An 8,555-nucleotide genomic window follows, 5' to 3' on the forward strand; every position below is an offset into this window, starting at 1 on the left:
ATAAGTCCAATTAAACCTCTATATTTTTACTCAAGAGCTAAACAAGTCCAATTTAAAATTTTGAACCAATTAAAGCTTTGTACTTTTACTTAAGGTCCAAATAAGCCCTCATCTAATATAATATTATTTTTTAATAATAAAATATTTTTTTATATAATAAAACTTTATTTTTTAATTTTAAAAATTATTTATTAGATTTTTATATTAATTAAAATACAAAATTTTTTATTTTTTATATTCTTAAAAATAATATTTCATTATTAAATATTTTATTATGTTAGGACTTATTTAGCCCTTAATAAAATTACGGGGTCTAATTAGTTTAAAATTTTGAATTGGGCTTATTTGGCCCTTGAAGAAAAGTATAAGGGCTTAATTGGACTTATTTTCATTGAAAAATCTAAGCATAGTTCTTCCTAGTCAATGTAACAGCCCGGAAACCGGTACCTCTTTGTAACGGCCCAAACTGCTCGGCGCTAGGATCCGGATCGGCTTAAGGCCGCCGGGATCCGTAGCAAGCTTAACCTGAACTCTGTGTATCTGCTCAATCCCATACATGATCCAACTAGACCACTAGCTTTTTAAAACTTTTTCTGTACAATTACCAGGCTTAACCTTAAAACACTCAGACATCTCCGTCTGAATTAGCCCCCAGGGTCTACACCAGCGATTCACTACCAAGCTCAACCTCCATGCCCTATGTCTGAAAACATAGAACCCGCTCTCTTAGGGTCAGCATGTCACAGGTTAGCCTTGGTTTCCGCTTTGGGTCAAGGGATTGAAACCCTTTCTTCCCTCACAGTTTACTCTTGGGTCAAGGGATTGGAACCCTTTCTTCCCTAATCACTGGAGTTTTATAAACACATCATACGTTAAGCCTAGTTTGACACATTTCTCATCAAGAAACGTAAAACAGGATACATGCATACACCAGGGATTAAGCATACACCAGGCAAAGCACATTCTAAACCATAAACATACTAACTTTACAATCTATTACAGACATCTCGTTAATTTACATCATGTCCACTATTCTATTACATAATCACAACCTGAGCTATGACTTCATTCCTTACTCTTGCTGTCTCTGACATCCCACAGCTAATGCTGACCTGCAAAACTAGGATTAAGGGAGAGGGATGAGCTACTAAAGCCCAGTGAGCAGAAACTATAGAAAACAGTTCATTCGGTACATGCTTTCATGAAATGCGTCACTGCACAAACATTACACATCACGGACTGGACATGACCTCAAAACTCCCTCTGTCGGTGCACGACCCCCTACGGAGCTCGCCACTACATGTGCTAGCGCCCGGCCCCTACTGCGGAGCTCACACAGGTCTTACCTAGACATAACAGATTATGGCTATTGAAGTCGCCTGGGTCCAATCCCCATCATAGCAAATAATGCAATGCAGCATATTCGTGTCTACTAATGCAATCAACCTATTGCATACTCATGGTATTCATGATGCATGAAACATGCTAAAAACATTTAATAATGAAAAACATAGGTTAGTTCCACTCACCTCTGGCTGACGCTGGACTGACTATGCAACCGCTAATACTGGTGGCCTCCTCGGTCCCTCGGGTCCGATCCTACACACGTGGACTCGAATGAGGTGCCAAACACACTCTAAACAACTCATAAACAACTCCCCAAAGAACCCATAAAACCTCCTAAAACAATCACATAAAGCATGCAAAAGAAGGCTGGACAGGTCACTTTCGGCGGCAGGTTCGGCGGCCGAATGTCCTCTCCAGAGTCGAAACACATGCACCTTCGGCGGCCGAATCTCTACTTTCGGCTGCCGAACCCTTTCGGGGGCATGGTTCAGGGGCTGAAACACACTCCAGAGACGAAAGTCTCTAACCTTCGGCGGCCGAACCTCCCCTCCAGAGACGAAAGTCCAACCCTTCTGGGACAGGTTTAGGCAGCCGAAACCACCTCCTCAACACGTTCGGCGGCCGAACCTTCCTTCGGCGGCTGAAGCTGGGATCTCCAGTTAGGCAGAACCTAGCTCACCTCAAGCACAACTTCCCCCAAACTTCACTCACATGTAAAACACTTCTCATCACCAAGCATATACCCAAGTACATGCACAAAGGGGCAAAACTAACTTTAAAACCCCCACAAACAACAACATATAACGTACAAAGGCATAAAGGGGTCCATAAACCCTCACATGCACAACCATGCAACTTCTACCCTTTTCCCTTCATAAAACCACTTAAAACATCATAAAAACTGAGGATCTACACTTACCTCTTAAATAACAAAGGCTGGTGTGACCCCAAACTTGAAGATATGGAGAAACTCTTCTTCAACTTCTCCAAACCTCAAAACTTCTCTTTTGAGCTTAAAACCTTCAAACAACATGAAAACCAATCAAACCTTTACAAGATTTCATAAAACCATGAAGAGTAACCATGGAGGACAAGATCTCACCTCTGCAAGTGAAAAGACAAGCTATCCTTATCCATTTCACCGACTGAGGGTGCTTTATAGGGAGCTGACCGCCTCTCCTTCGGCAGCCGAAACTGCATGCAAAACCATGCAACGTTCGGCGGCCGAACTTAGAGTTTCGGAAGCCAAACCTCAAGCACTTTCGGCGGCCGAACTTTACCTTCGGCGGCCGAACCTGCATTTTGCCTCCTTGGTCTCTTCTCTTCAAAACTCATTCCTAACCCACTTTAAACCTTAAAAACACTTAAAAACAACTTTGAAAACCTTTTTCTTGCCCTTCTAGAACCCTCTGACATCCTCGAATCCCACCGGACGGTAAGAATTCCGATGCCTGCTCTAGCCGGGTATTACATTCTTTCCCGCTTTAAAAAACATTCGTCCTCGAATGTTAAAAACAACAGCAGGCAAACAAGCAACCGAAGCCTAAAACCTCTCTCTAAAGAGCGATGCAGATCTCGCTGGAGTAAGAACTCCCGGGTCTCCTAGGCACCCTAACTGCACATAGGTGAGATTCCCTAACATCTCAACCTCTGGTTCCTTAAGAACCTCACTTTGATCTGACACCAACTTCCGCTGCGCACTCTGATCTTTGCCTTTCTCTCTTCATCTGTACTAAACAGGCTTCTACACTACTCTGACTACTCTCAACTCTTCAGATGCCATCCTGTGGGGTAGAAGAAAGAAACGGTTCCGCGTCCAGACACCACTCCTATTCCCAACTCTAACTCCCTAACAGATGGAAAACCTGACAACTCATCTGGGAAACAACTAGAACTCACTAGCAATGGGCACTGAGGTTGATTCCCTGTCCTGACTAACGTGCTCACAAGAGCTAGAACCCTCTGACAACCTTGCCTGAGCAAACTATGAGCCTGACGGGCTGATCTCACACTTCTAGCCACACATCCTCTGTCCCATCTAGGGACAACCTCTGATCCATCTAGAACTCTAACCTCTCCTACCTTGTCACTACAAACACAGGTAGTACTACGAGTAGCTAGCCAATCCGCCCTTGAATGACATCACACAGTCAAATCTAGAACCATAAGGTCAGCTGGAAGGCATCTACTCACCACAAACTCTGAGCTGAACTGACAGACTGACTCTGCCTCAGATGGATCATACTCGGGTCCACTAACCCAGAGAAAACACTCTAAGCCCAGAAGTCATCAAACCCACTTTCTACGGCTCTCAAAGCAACAGAGAAAGAGGAACATCAGGGTCCACAACAGCACACACATCCGAACATCCTCAAGTGAACGTACCTGACGTCACCGTGTTCGATGTGTTAGCCTCCTACTGAGTCAGGGTGAAGATCCGCGCTATAGCTAACGGAACTTCCCTCGGGAACTTCCTAAAGAAAAGGCTCACCCTTTCCTCTGCCTCAACTACCACCTATTCCCAGACCGGTTCTAACCTCTTCCTGAGCTTATTCTTACTTCTTTTTCTCTTACTCTTACTTTGATCTATCTCACTTACTCTTCTTATTCTATCTTACTTCCTCTTACTCTTATTCTTTTTCTTCTTGAGAAGCTACACTATACCTGAGGTTACAACAACCTGAGGCCAAAACATCTCTTGCCAACTCTCTTTCTCTCTCTCTTCTCTGACTTACTAACCACGTTTCTGAACCTCCATCTCTTAACTTCCGTTCTGACCATCTAACTTTGCTACACTCTGCTCCTCTCACATCAGCTGACATTCTCTAGGGTCCCATAAGAACATAAACATCAGGACTCCCAAAAGTGAACATACCTGGCACCACTGGGTCTGATGTGGCTGCCTCCTGCTGAGCAGCTCTACCTGAAAATGCCCGCTGGGACTGAACTGTCCAAGGCGCAGTAGGACACTCACGTGCTATGTGCCCTTCCTGTCCGCACCTGAAACAAACTATAGTCCTCGCCCGACAGGGTCCCTTGTGTGGTTTCCCACACCTCCTGCATCTTGAACTAGTTAAGCCAGAGCCCGCACCAACATCTAGATTTGCCCTCAATCGCTTCCACATCCTGCCCTTCCTGGTCCTACCCCACTCCCTCGTGGTTTTCCCCCGCTTTTTGCCTCTTGTGGCAGCTGTACTCCAAGTGGAGGGATCATTTTCTCCTAAACCAGAGATTTTGGAATCCTTGGTCTGAGCATCTTCTAACGACTCTTCATCCATATTCACCTGCAAACCTATGTCCCTTCTTTGCACATCTAATTCTACTTCTCTCCTATCTCCAGACATTCTCCTTAGATCCATTCCTTCTCTACTTTTCTCAAACGATCCTTCAGACGGATCTGATTTCACAGATCCACTAACACCACTCATCTTAACTCGTCTGAAAAAAACACAAACAACACACAAGCAAACAAACATTAGCAATAGATAGTTCATATAAAAACACATGAACTTACCACATACATAACATAAAATTAATGCACATGCATAAAATCATGGCATTTCACATCATCCTCAAAACTGGACTTTGCCTCCTATCCTAGTGGACATGATTTTACTGATTATGCTTGCCTTTCTATGCCCTCTAAACCAACCTCTTTCCGATGTGGGATTTCCCTAGTCCTTGAACAAAAATGCTCACACACCGTACTTAGGAGGCCCTATGCTCTGATACCATCTGTAACAGCCCAAAAACTGGTACCTCTTTGTAACGGCCCAAACTGCTCGGCGCTAGGATCCGGATCGGCTTAAGGCCGCCGGGACCCGTAGCAAGCCTAACCTGAACTCTGTGTATCTGCTCAATCCCATACATGATCCAACTAGACCACTAGCTTTTTAAAACTTTTTCTGTACAATTACCAGGCTTAACCTTAAAACACTCAGACATCTCCGTTTGAACTAGCCCCCAGGGCCTACACCAGCGATTCACTACCAAGCTCAACCTCCATGCCCTATGTCTGAAAACATAGAACCCGCTCTCTTAGGGTCAGCATGTCACAGGTTAGCCTTGGTTTCCGCTTTGGGTCAAGGGATTGAAACCCTTTCTTCCCTCACAGTTTACTCTTGGGTCAAGGGATTGGAACCCTTTCTTCCCTAATCACTGGAGTTTTATAAACACATCATACGTTAAGCCTAGTTTGACACATTTCTCATCAAGAAACGTAAAACAGGATACATGCATACACCAGGGATTAAGCATACACCAGGCAAAGCACATTCTAAACCATAAACATACTAACTTTACAATCTATTACAGACATCTCGTTAATTTACATCATGTCCACTATTCTATTACATAATCACAACCTGAGCTATGACTTCATTCCTTACTCTTGCTGTCTCTAACATCCCACAGCTAATGCTGACCTGCAAAACTGGGATTAAGGGAGAGGGATGAGCTACTAAAGCCCAGTGAGCAGAAACTATAGAAAACAGTTCATTCGGTACATGCTTTCATGAAATGCGTCACTGCACAAACATTACACATCACGGACTGGACATGACCTCAAAACTCCCTCTGTCGGTGCACGGCCCCCTACGGAGCTCGCCACTACATGAGCTAGCGCCCGGCCCCTTCTGCGGAGCTCACACAGGTCTTACCTAGACATAACAGATTATGGCTATTGAAGTCACCTGGGTCCAATCCCCATCACAGCAAATAATGCAATGCAACATATTCATGTCTACTAATGCAATCAACCTATTGCATACTCATGGTATTCATGATGCATGAAACATGCTGAAAAAATTTAATAATGAAAAACATAGGTTAGTTCCACTCACCTCTGGCTGACGCTGGACTGACTATGCAACCGCTAACACTGGTGGCCTCCTCGGTCCCTCGGGTCCGATCCTACACAGGTGGACTCGAATGAGGTGCCAAACACACTCTAAACAACTCATAAACAACTCCCCAAAGAACCCATAAAACCTCCTAAAATAATCACATAAAGCATGCAAAAGAAGGCTGGACAGGACACTTTCGGCGGCAGGTTCGGCGGCCGAATGTCCTCTCCAGAGCCGAAACGCATGCACCTTCGGCAGCCGAATCTCTACTTTCGGCTGCCGAACCCTTTCGGGGGCGTGGTTCGGGGGCTGAAACACACTCCAGAGACGAAAGTCTCTAACCTTCGGCGGCACCTTCGGCGGCCGAACCTCCCCTCTAGAGACGAAAGTCCAACCCTTCGGGGACAGGTTTAGGCAGCCGAAACCACCTCCTCAACACGTTCGGCGGCCGAACCTTCCTTCGGCGGCCGAAGCTGGGATCTCCAGTTAGGCAGAACGTAGCTCACCTCAAGCACAACTTCGCCCAAACTTCACTCACATGCAAAACACTTCTCATCACCAAGCATATACCCAAGTACATGCACAAAGGGGCAAAACTAACTTTAAAACCCCCACAAACAACAACATATAACATACAAAGGCATAAGGGGTCCATAAACCCTCACATGCACAACCATGCAACTTCTACCCTTTTCCCTTCATAAAACCACTTAAAACATCATAAAAACTGAGGATCTACACTTACCTCTTAAATAACAAAGGCTGGTGTGACCCCAAACTTGAAGATATGGAGAAACTCTTCTTCAACCTCTCCAAACCTCAAAACTTCTCTTTTGAGCTTAAAACCTTCAAACAACATGAAAACCAATCAAACCTTTGCAAGATTTCATAAAACCATGAAGAGTAATCATGGAGGACAAGATCTCACCTCTGCAAGTGAAAAGACAAGCTATCCTTATCCATTTCACCGACTGAGGGTGCTTTATAGGGAGCTGACCGCCTCTCCTTCGGTAGCCAAAACTGCATGCAAAACCATGCAACGTTCGGCGGCCGAACTTAGAGTTTCGAAAGCCAAACCTCAAGCACTTTCGGCGGCCGAACTTTACCTTCGGCGGCCGAACATGCATTTTGCCTCCTTGGTCTCTTCTCTTCAAAACTCATTCCTAACCCACTTTAAACCTTGAAAACACTTAAAAACAACTTTGAAAACCTTTTTCTTGCCCTTCTAGAACCCTCTGACATCCTCGAATCCCACCGGACGGTAATATTTCCGATGCCTGCTCTAGCCGGGTATTACAGTCAATGTGCAACCAGCTAATAAAAGATCCATTCCTACATAAACATTAACTCATGCATCATTCTAACTTTTTGTTTTGTACAACCATCAAAGCTTTAAAAGAATGCCTCCTATCTCATTTAGTTCAAATAAAGAGGGTGACAAGTTAAAGACTAACAAAGACCATTGTGTTTGAAAGCTTAGTAAGGATAAAAGGTTGAGATTAGTCTGCTAGTTATTATGTTTGAGAGAAAAGGGATTAGGGTTATACTTAATGAACTGCTTGATGAAGCCTTCAATAGTAGGATGGAGAGTGTATATAAGAAGGAACAAATGGGGGAAGATGCAAGACACAAAATACCTTTAGAGATGGAAGGAGGACATGATGGTGGATATCCATATAATGAAGAGGGCAACCCAAGGAAGATAGCATCTAATGAGACAAGTTAGAGGAATAAGGCCTACCGTGTCTTAAAGAAGAAGATGGAGAAGTTTGAAGCTGACTTCAAGAAGAAATCCAAGCATTGAGGGATAGGTGACATAGATGATTTAGGACTCTAGTGTTAATAATATGCCCTACAACTAATCTATTGATTATAGTTGGATATTATTTTTCATGTGTTTTAAGTCTTTAAATACATTATATAAATGCTGTTATTTATCTTTAGTGTTAATTTAATTGAATCTCGAGTAATAATAAAGTCCATGAGACTATATTACTGTGCAAAGAAAATTATAATGTGGTTATAATTGTGAGATTCCTATCGCATTTAAGTAATGTCTTCAAATGTTCCTAACTGATGTTCTTATCATGATTGGATAATGATTAGAACTGTTGAGACTAGTTTATATTTTGTTCTTTCCTTTTAGAGGAAGCAACTGATTTCATAGGTTGAGATATGTGAGATACTAGAACTAATATGTAGGTGCTTAGTTTATAAAAAAGTGCACTAAACTGACCCACCTGAGAAATTCATATGGAAAATCACCTATGTCTATAGATTACTCAAATGATGGTTGTGTAAGTGCTCATTTGACTTGAAGTCAATAAATAATCTTATATAAAGACTTTTATATTTTGATTCATT

The sequence above is a fragment of the Manihot esculenta genome, chromosome 16, assembly GCF_001659605.2.
Source record: "Manihot esculenta cultivar AM560-2 chromosome 16, M.esculenta_v8, whole genome shotgun sequence".
NCBI lineage: Eukaryota > Viridiplantae > Streptophyta > Magnoliopsida > Malpighiales > Euphorbiaceae > Manihot > Manihot esculenta.